This window comes from Pinus tabuliformis, chromosome 5_1 (assembly GCF_031772625.1).
Source record: "Pinus tabuliformis cultivar Carrire ecotype Pingquan chromosome 5_1, CPIR1, whole genome shotgun sequence".
In the NCBI taxonomy this organism is placed as follows: Eukaryota; Viridiplantae; Streptophyta; class Pinopsida; order Pinales; family Pinaceae; genus Pinus; species Pinus tabuliformis.
The window spans coordinates 182,231,480-182,246,807 of record NC_142305.1 but is presented as its reverse complement, the minus strand read 5'-3'; positions in this window follow the sequence as shown (position 1 = coordinate 182,246,807).

Below are 15,328 nucleotides of genomic sequence, written 5' to 3'. Positions count from 1 at the left end.
GAGGAAGAGTGAACATGTTCACCTAAGGCTCATTTAGAGGTCCTTTCTCTTATTAGGTCAGCAGTGTGTTATTTAATTCTAATATTAAGAGACCTACCCGTTCGTCTATGTATTCTTTACCGCATGAGCAAAGAATCACATAAGCACCTTTTTGATGTTTAGGGTTTATGGGATCCTTGAGAGAGTTGAATAATTGTCTGATAGTATTAGCAAGGGTGAATGCTACATTAATGTTATGTTTATTAAAAATTTTAGAGATTTTATCACTGGTGCCTTTTATGTATGGAAGGGAGACTTGGGGAGTGGATAAATTTTGATTTTTAATATCTTTGTTAATCTTGTTTAGGGATAGGTGCATAGCTTTCTTCATGGTATTTCTATTGTAGCCATTTAGCTCAAACACCTTGTGAAGATGGTTAAGCTCATCATTTAGATGGTCTGCATCAGATATTCTGGCCGCCCTAGTAGTTAAGGTCCTAATGATGCCAATCTTTTGTTTAGGGTGGTGATGGGAATTTGCATGAAGATATCTTTCTGTATGGGTTTTCTTTCTGTAGACTTGGAAACCAAGAGACCCATCTCTTTTAGTTAGAAGGATATCGAGAAAGGGAAGTTGGTTGTTGTTTTCAATTTCAATAGTGAATTTTATATGGTCAGAGAGGCTATTTAAGTGACTGAGGAACATGTCAAGTTTTTCCTTTCCATGACTCCACTTGGCAAATATGTCGTCAACAAACCTTTTCCATTATTCAGGGGTGTAATGAAATGACCTAAGAGCTTTCTGTTCAAAGTGATCCATAAAGATGTTGGCAATTATGGGGGATAGAGGAGAGCCCATAGCCACACCATGAGTTTGTTCATAAATTTTACCTTTGAAGATGAAGTAAGAGGATTTAAAGCATAGTTCTAGAAGATCCACAGTTTCTTTATTGGTGATGTTTCTCATGATCTCAATGGCTTCATCAATAGGAATCATGGTATAAAGGGATACAATATCAAAGCTAACCATAAGGTCTTCATCTTTCATTTATATGTTATTAATCCATTGAAAAAACGAATAGGAGTCTTTAATATAAGAAGGGGTATTGCCAGACACGGGTCTGCATTTTTTGGCTAAGTGCTTTGCCAAAAGGTAAGTAGGGGAACCTATGGTATTAACTATAGGTCTGAGAGGAATGTTAGGTTTATGGACTTTAGGAGCTCCATAAATTCTAGGAATAATGGAACTATTAGGAATGATTTTATTTTTTGTGACATCATCCAGCGATGATTCTTTGATTTTCTTAGTTACTTCACGCATGATTTTCTCACTGGGATCTTTATTGATAATTTTATAGCATCCACTATTATTTGAATGTTCTTCCATTTTATTGTCATACTCTATTCCTTTCATGATTACAGTAGCATTGCCCTTATCAGCTTTTAGGATGACTATGCTTTTATTTTTTCTTAGTCTATTTAGAGCTCTTTTTTCTTCTCTGGAAATATTAGATGTAGGCGGTTTAGAGGTTCTCAGAATTTTTGCAATATCTTGTCTGATTTCTTCACTTTTTGCTATATCTAGGTTTTTAATAGCTACTTCAATATTACTAATGACTTCCTCTATAGGAATTTTATTCGGGGTTATGGCAAAATTTAGACCTTTTTTCAAAATGGATTCAGTTGCATAATCAAGACTAATGTCTGATAAGTTAATGACCTGCGCTTTGTCTGAATTTAAACAGGTAGATGGCCTAATGGTTTTATCTACATTATTGCTCATATCTACACTATTCTCATCAGTTGATTTATACCTTTGTATTTTCTTAACCTTTATAGCTGGGTTGTGAGCATATGGAATAAGTGGATTTTGCTGCTTTTTTTGAGCTGTTATGGTGAAGGTGTCACTTTCATTTGCCACCATATCTTCATTTATACCCACGCTGCTCCATTTTTTATTTATACCTGTGTTGTTTATAACATTAGAATCTAAACAGGCTTGTGTTTCAAGATGAGGTACAGATTGTAAGCCGGATTGCATTATGGAGGTATAATCTCCCTCTATCAAGTTTTCTCCCGACGTTTCTTCACTTACACACCCACTATTCTTAACTATGCTGTTTGTTATACACATACTATTCTCATTAATTGTGCTAATTAATTTAGAAATGGTGAGAAGAGGAACGCTGTTAGTGGATAAGGAGTTTGGTAGGATGTCATTAAGCATTCTGCTGCATTTGTTGAGCTTGAATTATGGTGTGGCCATCAAGATTTCAGATTCTTGAACTGGAATAAGGGTGGTGTTTATAAGAGCACTGGTTATGCTCTTCACAACCATTACGTAAATTATTTAGCTTCTTTAATTTCTGTCTCGTGTCTTTAATTAGCCATTTATCCGATTTTATAAGTGTAGCAGCATCCAAAGAATGCCATAGATCCTGTCTGAGATATGAGGAAAGGTATAGATGAGAGAAAAAAAGTTTCTGAGAAGTTTTAACTAATTTTGACCTAACCCATTTGATTTCATTTCTAACCAGGGTTTCGCTTAATTTTCTGAAGCTTTATAGATTTCTGCCAAACTAGAGAGGATGTTTGCATATAGAAAATTTAGGAGTGAGATTGTTATCTCTACAATTTTAAGAAAATTTAGATTGGAAATGAGTTTAGCTCTAGATAATCTTAATTTCTCGAATTCTGATGCGCTGTCCATCATATCCCTTCCATGGTAGGATTTGATGTTTTTAAATAATGAATCCATACAGGTGAGGATAGTTTTAGGTAGAGGAGGAATGACCTGTTGTAGAGTTTTATGAACCCAACGTTTCGGACTACCAAGTGAGTCCATCATTAGGGGAGAATGCGATATTCTTAAAATCATAATGATGTATCCAAGAGCTAAAATTAGGATATATATATATAAGTTATTAAACAAAAGAAATAAGAAAATATGTTGGCTCTTATCTTTTTAGTTATTTAATTAATTAAATTATTTATTATTATTATTATTATATAATTATTATTATTTTTTAAGTATGGGGGATTTACGCAGTGCATTATATTAGATATCATTTTTGGGATTTAACTGCGTTAAGTAAGTCATTCAAACGTATGACCATTTCCATGAGAGGTAGTCATAACTGACTAATTTCTCATGATTTTTGAATAGTTCACTTAGCACTCATTGCATCGGGTGATGCTCACAGGGGTGAAGAAGTGGGATTGAAACTAGTGAAATGTGGAGAACGAATCACATAGCATCAATCATCACTTCCGGGGCTTGCACCCAGTAACCAGGACTTCCCAGGAGGTCACCCATCCCAGAACTCCTCTGGCTCAAGCGCGCTTAACTGTGGAGTTTTTCCCACAATCAAGCCCACTTAGCTTGCTACCCCATTTGCAAAACCTTAGCAAGTATTGTGCCTCATGAACCATTCAAGTAGAGATCCCTTGACTCTTTTTGAATTTAAGTATGGGGGATTTACGCAGTGCATTATATTAGATATCATTTTTGGGATTTAACTGCGTTAAGTAAGTCATTCAAACGTATGACCATTTCCATGAGAGGTAGTCATAACTGACTAATTTCTCATGATTTTTGAATAGTTCACTTAGCACTCATTGCATCGGGTGATGCTCACAGGGGTGAAGAAGTGGGATTGAAACTAGTGAAATGTGGAGAACGAATCACATAGCATCAATCATCACTTCCGGGGCTTGCACCCGGTAACCAGGACTTCCCAGGAGGTCACCCATCCCAGAACTCCTCTGGCTCAAGCGCGCTTAACTGTGGAGTTTTTCCCACAATCAAGCCCACTTAGCTTGCTACCCCATTTGCAAAACCTTAGCAAGTATTGTGCCTCATGAACCATTCAAGTAGAGATCCCTTGACTCTTTTTGAATTTAAGTATGGGGGATTTACGCAGTGCATTATATTAGATATCATTTTTGGGATTTAACTGCGTTAAGTAAGTCATTAAAACGTATGACCATTTCCATGAGAGGTAGTCATAACTGACTAATTTCTCATGATTTTTGAATAGTTCACTTAGCACTCATTGCATCGGGTGATGCTCACAGGGGTGAAGAAGTGGGATTGAAACTAGTGAAATGTGGAGAACGAATCACATAGCATCAATCATCACTTCCGGGGCTTGCACCCGGTAACCAGGACTTCCCAGGAGGTCACCCATCCCAGAACTCCTCTGGCTCAAGCACGCTTAACTGTGGAGTTTTTCCCACAATCAAGCCCACTTAGCTTGCTACCCCATTTGCAAAACCTTAGCAAGTATTGTGCCTCATGAACCATTCAAGTAGAGATCCCTTGACTCTTTTTGAATTTAAGTATGGGGGATTTACGCAGTGCATTATATTAGATATCATTTTTGGGATTTAACTGCGTTAAGTAAGTCATTCAAACGTATGACCATTTCCATGAGAGGTAGTCATAACTGACTAATTTCTCATGATTTTTGAATAGTTCACTTAGCACTCATTGCATCGGGTGATGCTCACAGGGGTGAAGAAGTGGGATTGAAACTAGTGAAATGTGGAGAACGAATCACATAGCATCAATCATCACTTCCGGGGCTTGCACCCGGTAACCAGGACTTCCCAGGAGGTCACCCATCCCAGAACTCCTCTGGCTCAAGCGCGCTTAACTGTGGAGTTTTTCCCACAATCAAGCCCACTTAGCTTGCTACCCCATTTGCAAAACCTTAGCAAGTATTGTGCCTCATGAACCATTCAAGTAGAGATCCCTTGACTCTTTTTGAATTTAAGTATGGGGGATTTACGCAGTGCATTATATTAGATATCATTTTTGGGATTTAACTGCGTTAAGTAAGTCATTCAAACGTATGACCATTTCCATGAGAGGTAGTCATAACTGACTAATTTCTCATGATTTTTGAATAGTTCACTTAGCACTCATTGCATCGGGTGATGCTCACAGGGGTGAAGAAGTGGGATTGAAACTAGTGAAATGTGGAGAACGAATCACATAGCATCAATCATCACTTCCGGGGCTTGCACCCGGTAACCAGGACTTCCCAGGAGGTCACCCATCCCAGAACTCCTCTGGCTCAAGCGCGCTTAACTGTGGAGTTTTTCCCACAATCAAGCCCACTTAGCTTGCTACCCCATTTGCAAAACCTTAGCAAGTATTGTGCCTCATGAACCATTCAAGTAGAGATCCCTTGACTCTTTTTGAATTTAAGTATGGGGGATTTACGCAGTGCATTATATTAGATATCATTTTTGGGATTTAACTGCGTTAAGTAAGTCATTCAAACGTATGACCATTTCCATGAGAGGTAGTCATAACTGACTAATTTCTCATGATTTTTGAATAGTTCACTTAGCACTCATTGCATCGGGTGATGCTCACAGGGGTGAAGAAGTGGGATTGAAACTAGTGAAATGTGGAGAACGAATCACATAGCATCAATCATCACTTCCGGGGCTTGCACCCGGTAACCAGGACTTCCCAGGAGGTCACCCATCCCAGAACTCCTCTGGCTCAAGCGCGCTTAACTGTGGAGTTTTTCCCACAATCAAGCCCACTTAGCTTGCTACCCCATTTGCAAAACCTTAGCAAGTATTGTGCCTCATGAACCATTCAAGTAGAGATCCCTTGACTCTTTTTGAATTTAAGTATGGGGGATTTACGCAGTGCATTATATTAGATATCATTTTTGGGATTTAACTGCGTTAAGTAAGTCATTCAAACGTATGACCATTTCCATGAGAGGTAGTCATAACTGACTAATTTCTCATGATTTTTGAATAGTTCACTTAGCACTCATTGCATCGGGTGATGCTCACAGGGGTGAAGAAGTGGGATTGAAACTAGTGAAATGTGGAGAACGAATCACATAGCATCAATCATCACTTCCGGGGCTTGCACCCGGTAACCAGGACTTCCCAGGAGGTCTCCCATCCCAGAACTCCTCTGGCTCAAGCGCGCTTAACTGTGGAGTTTTTCCCACAATCAAGCCCACTTAGCTTGCTACCCCATTTGCAAAACCTTAGCAAGTATTGTGCCTCATGAACCATTCAAGTAGAGATCCCTTGACTCTTTTTGAATTTAAGTATGGGGGATTTACGCAGTGCATTATATTAGATATCATTTTTGGGATTCAACTGCGTTACCGGGTGCAAGCCCCGGAAGTGATGATTGATGCTATGTGATTCGTTCTCCACATTTCACTAGTTTCAATCCCACTTCTTCACCCCTGTGAGCATCACCCGATGCAATGAGTGCTAAGTGAACTATTCAAAAATCATGAGAAATTAGTCAGTTATGACTACCTCTCATGGAAATGGTCATACGTTTGAATGACTTACTTAACGCAGTTAAATCCCAAAAATGATATCTAATTATTATTATTTTTAATTAATTAATTAATTTATTCAAGGGGATAACTTAATCGAATAATTTTATTATCTATAGAATTAATTATTATGTTTCTTAATTCTATTTTAAATAATTGGTTCAATTGATTCATTAATTTGTTTAAATAATAAATTATTTTTTTTGATTAATCAAATTAATTAATTTAATTATGTATTCATTATTAATATGTTTATTCATTTATTTACATTATTAATTTATTAATTTGAATAATTAATTCATTAATTAATAAGTTTACAGGGATAGATTAATTACTTATTTTTCTATTTCTTGAATTAATTATTAGGTTTAATAAATTTATGAAAAATTAATTTTTATTTTTTGTTTTATTTTATTTTTTTATTTATTAATTACTATGTTTTACTAATTAACTAATTTTTGATAGTTAATTAAACAAATAGATTAGTTAACAAATTTATTATTTATTACATATATATATATATATATATATTAATAAGTTTATTAATTTAATTTAATGTACTTATTTCTTTGTTTAATTATTTATTTATTTGATTAATTCGTTTTATTTGCTTAATTTATTTATTTATTTTTATTTTTATTTTTATTTTTTTATAATTTATTTTTTTATTTATTTTTTACTTTTTGGTTTTAGTGAGTTATTTATCTATAATTTCTAGAGTTTATTTATTATTATTATTATTATTATTATTATTTTTTTTTTTTTATGAAGAATTGAGTAATTACACCTATATGCATTCTATTAGTTTTTTTTTTTTTTTTTTTTTTTTTTTTATTATGATATCAAATGATTATGTGTGAAGAAATCTATTACTAAATTATGTTTATGATTGTTAATTAAATGTATTGTTTAAGGAGGATATTACATAATTGATGATTTTATTATTTGTTTATTTTTACCTTTTTAAAGTTTTTTATGGGAATAAAGTTTATTATTGGCTTTTAAGGTTTCAATTAATGATTTCCAGGTGTTGCTTGGTTTTAATCCATCATCCCGGTTTAGGTTATTCTTTCTTTTTTCTATTTCAATGGCTTCCTTGATTTTCCTTTTGAGATAGTGGTCTTCCTTTCTAACCAGTTTGACATCTTCTATGTAGATGTAATGAGAGGAAGAGTGAACATGTTCAGCTACGGATGATTTAGAGGTCCTTTCTCTTATTAGGTCAGCAGTGTGTTCTTTAATTCTAATATTAACAGACCTACCCATTTCGTCTATGTATTCTTTACCGCATGAGCAAAGAATCAAATAAACACCTTTTTGATGCTTAGGGTTTATGGGATCCTTGAGAGAGTTGAATAATTGTCTGATAGTATTAGCAGGGGTGAATGCTACATTAATGTTATGTTTATTAAGAATTTTAGAGATTTTATCAGTGGTGCCTTTTATGTATGGAAGGGAGACTTGGGGAGTGGATAAATTTTGATTTTTAATATCTTTGTTAATCTTGTTTAGGGATAGGTGCAAAGCTTTCTTCATGGTATTTCTATTGTAGCCATTTAGCTCAAAAACCTTGTGAAGATGGTTAAGCTCATCATTTAGATGGTCTGGATGATATATTCTGGCCGCCCTAGTAGTTAAGGTCCTAATGATGCCAATCTTCTGTTTAGGGTGGTGATGGGAATTTGCATGAAGATATCTTTCTGTATGGGTTTTCTTTCTGTAGACTTGGAAACCAAGAGACCCATCTCTTTTAGTTAGAAGGATATCGAGAAAGGGAAGTTGGTTGTTGTTTTCAATTTCAATAGTGAATTTTATATGGTCAGAGAGGCTATTTAAGTGATTGAGTAATAGGCCAAGTTTTTCCTTTCCATGACTCCACTTGGCAAATATGTCGTCAACAAACCTTTTCCATTCTTCAGGGGTGTAAGGAAATGACCTAAGAGCTTTCTATTCAAAGTGATCCATAAAGATGTTGGCAATTATGGGGGATAGAGGAGAGCCCACAACCACACCATGAGTTTGTTCATAAATTTTACCTTTGAAGATGAAGTAAGAGGATTTCAAGCATAGTTCCAGAAGATCCATAGTTTCTTTATCCGTGATGTTTCTCATGATCTCAATGGCTTCATCAATAGGAATCATGGTATAAAGGGATACAATATCAAAGCTAACCATAAGGTCTTCATCTTTCATTTATATGTTATTAATCCATTGAACAAACGAATAGGAGTCTTTAATATAAGAAGGGGTATTGCGAGACACAGGTCTGAGTTTTTTGGCTAAGTTCTTTGCCAAAAGGTAAGTAGGGGAACCTATGGTATTAAATATAGGTCTGAGAGGAATGTTAGGTTTATGTACTTTAGGAGCTCCATAAATTCTAGGAATAATGGAACTATTAGGAATGATTTTATTTTTTGTGACATCATCGAGCGATGATTCTTTGATTTTCTTAGTTACTTCACGCATGATTTTCTCACTCGGATCTTTATTGATAATTTTATAGCATCCACTATTATTTGTATGTTCTTCCATTTTATTGTCATACTCTATTCTTTTCATGATTACAGTAGCATTTCCCTTATCAACTTTTAGGATGACTATGCTTTTATTTTTTCTTAGGTTGTTTAGAGCTCTTTTTTCTTCTCTGGAAATGTTAGATGTAGGCGGTTTAGAGGTTCTCAGAATTTTTGCAATATCTTGTCTGATTTCTTCACTTTTTTCTATATCTAGGTTTTTAATAGCTACTTCAATATTACTAATGGCTTCCTCTATAGGAATTCTATTCGGGGTTATGGAAAAATTTAGACCTTTTTTCAAAATGGATTCAGTTGCATAATCCAGACTAATGTCTGATAAGTTAATGACCTGGGCTTTGTCTGAATTTAACCTGGTAGATGGCCTGATGGTTTTATCTACATTATTGCTCATATCTACACTATTCTCATCAGTTGATTTATACCTTTTTATTTTCTTAACCTTTATAGCTCGGTTGTGAGCATATGGAATAAGTGGATTTTGCTGCTTTTTTTGAGCTTTTATGGTGAAGGTGTCACTTTCACTTGCCACCATATCTTCATTTATACCCACGCTGCTCCATTTTTTATTTATACATGTGCTGTTTATAACATTAGAATCTAAACAGGCTTGCGTTTCAAGATGAGGTACAGATTGTAAGCCGGATTGCATTATGGAGGTATCCTCTCCCTCTATCAAGTTTTCTCCCGACGTATCTTCACTTACACACCCATTATTCTTAACTACGCTGTTTGTTATACACATACTGTTCTCATTAATTGTGCTAATTAATTCAGAAATGGTGAGAAGAGGAACGCTGTTAGTGGATGAGGAGTTTGGTAGGATGTCATTAAGTGGATTATGCTGCATTTGTTGAGCTTGAATTATGGTGTGGCCATCAAGATTTCAGATTCTTGAACTGGAATAAGTGTGGTGTTTATAAGAGCACTGCTTATGCTCTTCACAACCATTATGTAAATTGTTTATCTTCTTTAATTTCTGTCTTGTGTCCTTAATTAGCCATTTATCCGATTTTATAAGTGTAGCAGCATCCAAAGAATGACATAGATCCTGTCTGAGATATGAGGAAAGGTATAGATGAGAGAAAAAAAGTTTCTGAGAAGTTTTAACTAATTTTGACCTAACCCATTTGATTTCATTTCTAACGAGGGTTTCGCTTAATTTTATGAAGCTTGATAGATTTCTGCGAAACTAGAGAGGATGTTTGCATATAGCAAATTTAGGAATGAGATTGTTATCTGTACAATTTTTAAGAAAATTTAGATTGGAAATGAGTTTAGCTCTGGATAATCTTAATTTCTCGAATTGTGATGCGCTGTCCATCATATCCCTTCAATGGTAGGATTTGATGTTTTTAAATAATGAATCCATACAGGTGAGGATAGTTTTAGGTAGAGGAGGAATGACCTGTTGTAGAGTTTTATGAACCCAACGTTTCGGACTACCAAGTGACTCCATCATTAGGGGAGAATGCGATATTCTTAAAATCATAATGATGTATCAAGAGCTAAAATTAGGGTATATATATAAGTTATTAAACAAAAGAAATAAGAAAATAGGTCGGCTCTTATCTTTTTATTTAACTAATTAATTAAATTATTTATTATTATTATTATTATATAATTATTATTATTTTTAATTAATTAATTAATTTATTCAAGGCGATAAATTAATCGAATAACTTTATTATCTATAGAATTAATTATTATGTTTCTTAATTCTATTTTAAATAATTGGTTCAATTGATTCATTAATTTGTTTGATTAATCAAATTAATTAATTTAATTATGTATTCATTATTAATATGTTTATTCATTTATTTACATTATTAATTTATTAATTTGATTAATTAATTCATTTATTAATAAGTTTACAGGGATAGATTATTTACTTGTTTTTCTATTTCTTGAATTAATTATTAGGTTTAATAAATTTATGAAAAATTAATTTTTATTTTTTATTTTATTTTATTTTTTTATTGATTAATTACTATGTTTTACTAATTAACTAATTTTTGATAGTTAATTAAACGAATAGATTAGTTAACAAATTTATTATTATTATTATTATTTTTTTTTTTTTTTCCCCTAGGAAAAAGTCGTAATTTTATTCATATTGATAAAATTACATTTTGTAGATGCTTGAAGCATATGCATATGGCTGTTCCTGTGACGACAGGCAGCAAACATAAATAAAACACAAAAAGGTCAAAAATTGTTCCTATAAATACAAGAATACAACAGAATTATTAAAGTTGTGTCTACAGGCCTATATTTTCCTTCCTTTTTTCTTTTCTACTTTGCGCCATACTCCCGCGTTGGGCGTAGGGGCAATTAAGGCAAGCTGGTTTTCCCCTGTATACACTGATTGTTCTTTGTCCGAGTCAGATCCTTCGGGGCTGTGTGCTCTTTTGGCTCCGCTTATTTCCAGCTGTAGATCTTGCTGCCGTTCCAAGTTGTTTGGCTCCAATTTGGGTTCTTCGTTGTTTTCCTCCATCGCTTTGTCCTGGGTTCCATGTAACTCTGTGGGTTCCGTGTTCAGTGCTTCCTCCTCTAGTGGTTTTGTATGCTGCCAGCCCTTTGGTTTCTTTTGTTGTTTCTTGTTTCCTTTAGGTTCCTTACTGGACAGAGGACATGCATATTGTAGGTGCCCTGTCTGCATGCAGCTGCGGCATCTGAATGCCGTGTTCTCGTAATCAAGTTGTTGTGTCCACAATGAATTGTTAAAGTTTAGTGTGATGTGATCTGGAAGCCCTTGGCTTAGATCCACCTCGACACATATTCTAGCATACGTGAAGATTCCCCGATTGGCTCTGTCCTCATCTATTTTTAGATGTTTTCCTAAGGAATTCCCAATGGCTGTTAATGCCTTCCGATGCCAGAAGTGCAGCGGGAGGTTATGAAGCATTACCCAAACTGGCATTGTCGATACAATCATTCTGTTAGCATCAAAGTCCGAGAACGAGGGGGTGATAAAGAGGCTAGCATTGCCCCAAAACCAAGGCCCTTGGTTGATGATACTGTCTCGTTCCAGTTCTGTTTTGAATCTGACTATGAAGAAACCCTTAGGGCATAGATATATTTCACACTTGGGTGACCATGAAGAAAAAACCCATTGATGCAGTGCATCAGCTTTGGGCCAGTAACCATTGAATCTGCAAATAACTGCATTTTGCATTAAGTCTGTGTACAGATCTGTTACCTCAGGCAGTGATACAGTGAGCATGGGTGCTTCTGGCCTCTGTTCCACGATATAGGGCCCTGGAAGCTCTACTGTGGGTGCTGGTTTGTGTTGCATTGGATCTTTCCCTTTGACTGCATCGCGGAAAGAGCCTGTGTTTTTTGAGGTAGTTCCCTTGCATCCGCCTCGGAGTCTCAGGTTGAGGATGATGGTTGAATCATTAGTAACTCCATAATGCTGAAGGGTATGTAGATCCTGCAAGCAATGTCCTGAAAATAAAAGATTTTGATATGATATCGGAATGCCCAGTTTATTCTGGATCTGTTTTTTTACTTCCAGAACCTCCATGCCTTTCTTGGATTGAACACAATAGTGTTTGTCGTCTACCGATCTGATGAATATTTTCAGATCTGTCGGATCTGCCTTAACCAAGCTCTTATTTGTCTGTTTATTGTCCGGATCTGGTGGATCGATGGCGGATCTGGGGTTTGCATACCCGCCTTCCGCGTTGTTGGGCTTTCTTTCTGCTTCTGGATGCATCCGTGGTGGTTCCAGTGGCAGCCATGATAGATCTGGGGCACCCGCGCTCATTACCGTCCAGAACTCTGCCTCCGAGAATCGATCCGCCGTAGCTGGAAGCCAGATCCGTGGCGCTGTGACCGAATCTGTAGATCTGAACCTTGCATTCACTGTTCCTTCGGCGTTATGCACTGATCCGGTGGCGTTGAAGGTTACTTTGGCTCTGTATGTCCAGATCTCTTCGAGCCACAGGGCCGCAGCCATAACCGCTTTCGGCCATAACAAAACTCCTTCGTTTAGCGAGACAAACAGTTGCTGCATGGGTTCTAAGGTCTGCCGTTTGTATGCGGCCTTCAGTCTTCCTTCGCGTGCTGGAGACAGGTCCTTCGATCCTCGGTGACCTGCGTTTCTGGTGCAGCCTTGCAGCGCCATTCGAAACCCTCGTATCGCCGCAGAGCTCCCGATTCAAAATATGTCACCTTATTATTATTATTATTATTATTATTATATATATATATTAATAAGTTTATTAATTTAATTTAATATACTTATTTCTTTGTTTAATTATTTATTTATTTGATTAATTTGTTTTATTTGCTTAATTAATTAATTTATTTTTATTTTTTTTATATTTTTTATATATATATTTATTATTTTTTGGTTTTAGTGAGTTATTTATCTATAATTTCCAGAGTTTATTTATTATTATTATTATTATTATTTTTTTATTTTTATTTATTTTTTATTTTTTTTATATGAAGAATTGAGTAATTACACCTATATGCATTCTATTAGTTTTTTTTTTTTTTTTATGATATCAAATGATTATGTGTGAAGAAACCTATTACTAAATTATGTTTATGATTGTTAATTAAATGTATTGTTTAAGGAGGATATTACATAATTGATGATTTTATTATTTGTTTATTTTTACCTTTTTAAAGTTTTTTAAGGGAATATAGTTAATTATTGGCTTTTAAGGTTTCAATTAACGGTTTCCAAGTGTTGCTTAGTTTTAATCCATCATCCCGGTTTAGGTTATTCTTCGTTTTTTCTATTTCAATGGCTTCCTTGATTTTCCTTTTGAGATAGTGGTCTTCTTTTCTAACCAGTTTGACGTCTTCTATGCAGATGTAATGAGAGGAAGAGTGACCATGTTCAGCCAAGGCTGATTTAGAGGTCCTTTCTCTTCTTAGGTCAGCAGTGTGTTCTTTAATTCTAAGATTAAGAGACCTACCCGTTTCGCCTATGTATTCTTTACCGCATGAGCAAGGAATCACATAAACACCATTTTGATGTTTAGGGTTTATGGGATCCTTGACAAAGTTGAATAATTGTCTGATAGTATTAGCAGGGGTGAATGCTACATTAATGTTATGTTTATTAAGAATTTTAGAGATTTTATCAGTGGTGCCTTTTATGTATGGAAGGGAGACTTGGGGAGTGGATAAATTTTGATTTTTAATATCTTTGTTAATCTTGTTTAGGGATAGGTGCATAGCTTTCTTGATGGTATTTATATTGTAGCCATTTAGTTCAAACACCTTGTGAAGATGGTTAAGCTCATCATTTAGATGGTCTGCATCAGATATTCTGGCCGCCCTAGTAGTTAAGGTCCTAATGATGCCAATCTTCTGTTTAGGGTGGTGATGGGAATTTGCATGAAGATATCTTTCTGTATGGGTTTTCTTTCTGTAGACTTGGAAACCAAGAGACCCATCTCTTTTAGTTAGAAGGATATAGAGAAAGGGAAGTTGGTTGTTGTTTTCAATTTCAATAGTGAATTTTATATGGTGAGAGAGGCTATTTAAGTGATTGAGGAATAGGTCAAGTTTTTTTTTTTCCATGACTCCACTTGGCAAATATGTCGTCAACAAACCTTTTCCATTCTTTAGGGGTGTAAGGAAATGACCTAAGAGCTTTCTGTTCAAAGTGCTCCATAAAGATGTTGGCAATTATGGGGGATAGAGGAGAGCCCATAGCCATGCCATGAGTTTGTTCATAAATTTTACCTTTGAAGCTGAAGTAAGAGGATTTCAAGCATAGTTCCAGAAGATCCACAGTTTCTTTATCGGTGATGTTTCTCATGATCTCAATGGCTTCATCAATAGGAATCATGGTATAAAGGGATACAATATCAAAGCTAACCATAAGGTCTTCATCTTTCATTTCTATGTTATTAATCCATTGAACAAACGAATAGGAGTCTTTAATATAAGAAGGGGTATTGCCAGACAGGGGTCTGAGTTTTTTGGCTAAGTGCTTTGCCAAAAGGTAAGTAGGGGAACCTATGGTATTAACTATAGGTCTCAGAGGAATGTTAGGTTTATGGACTTTAGGAGCTCCATAAATTCTAGGAATAATGGAACTATTAGGAATGATTTTCTTTTTTGTGACATCATCGAGCGATGATTCTTTGATTTTCTTAGTTACTTCACGCATGATTTTCTCACTGGGATCTTTATTGATAATTTTATAGCATCCACTATTATTTAAATGTTCTTCCATTTTATTGTCATACTCTATTCTATTCATGATTACAGTAGCATTGCCCTTATCAGCTTTTAGGATGACTATGCTTTTATTTTTTCTGAGGTTGTTTAGAGCTCTTTTTTCTTCTCTGGAAACGTTAGATGTAGGCGGTTTAGAGGTTCTCAGAATTTTTGCAATATCTTGTCTCATTTCTTCATGTATACAGAAATACTAAAAATGCAACTTTTGACTTAGTATTCAAACTAATAATTATATGATATTCATAATTAATAATTAAATAGTATAATATG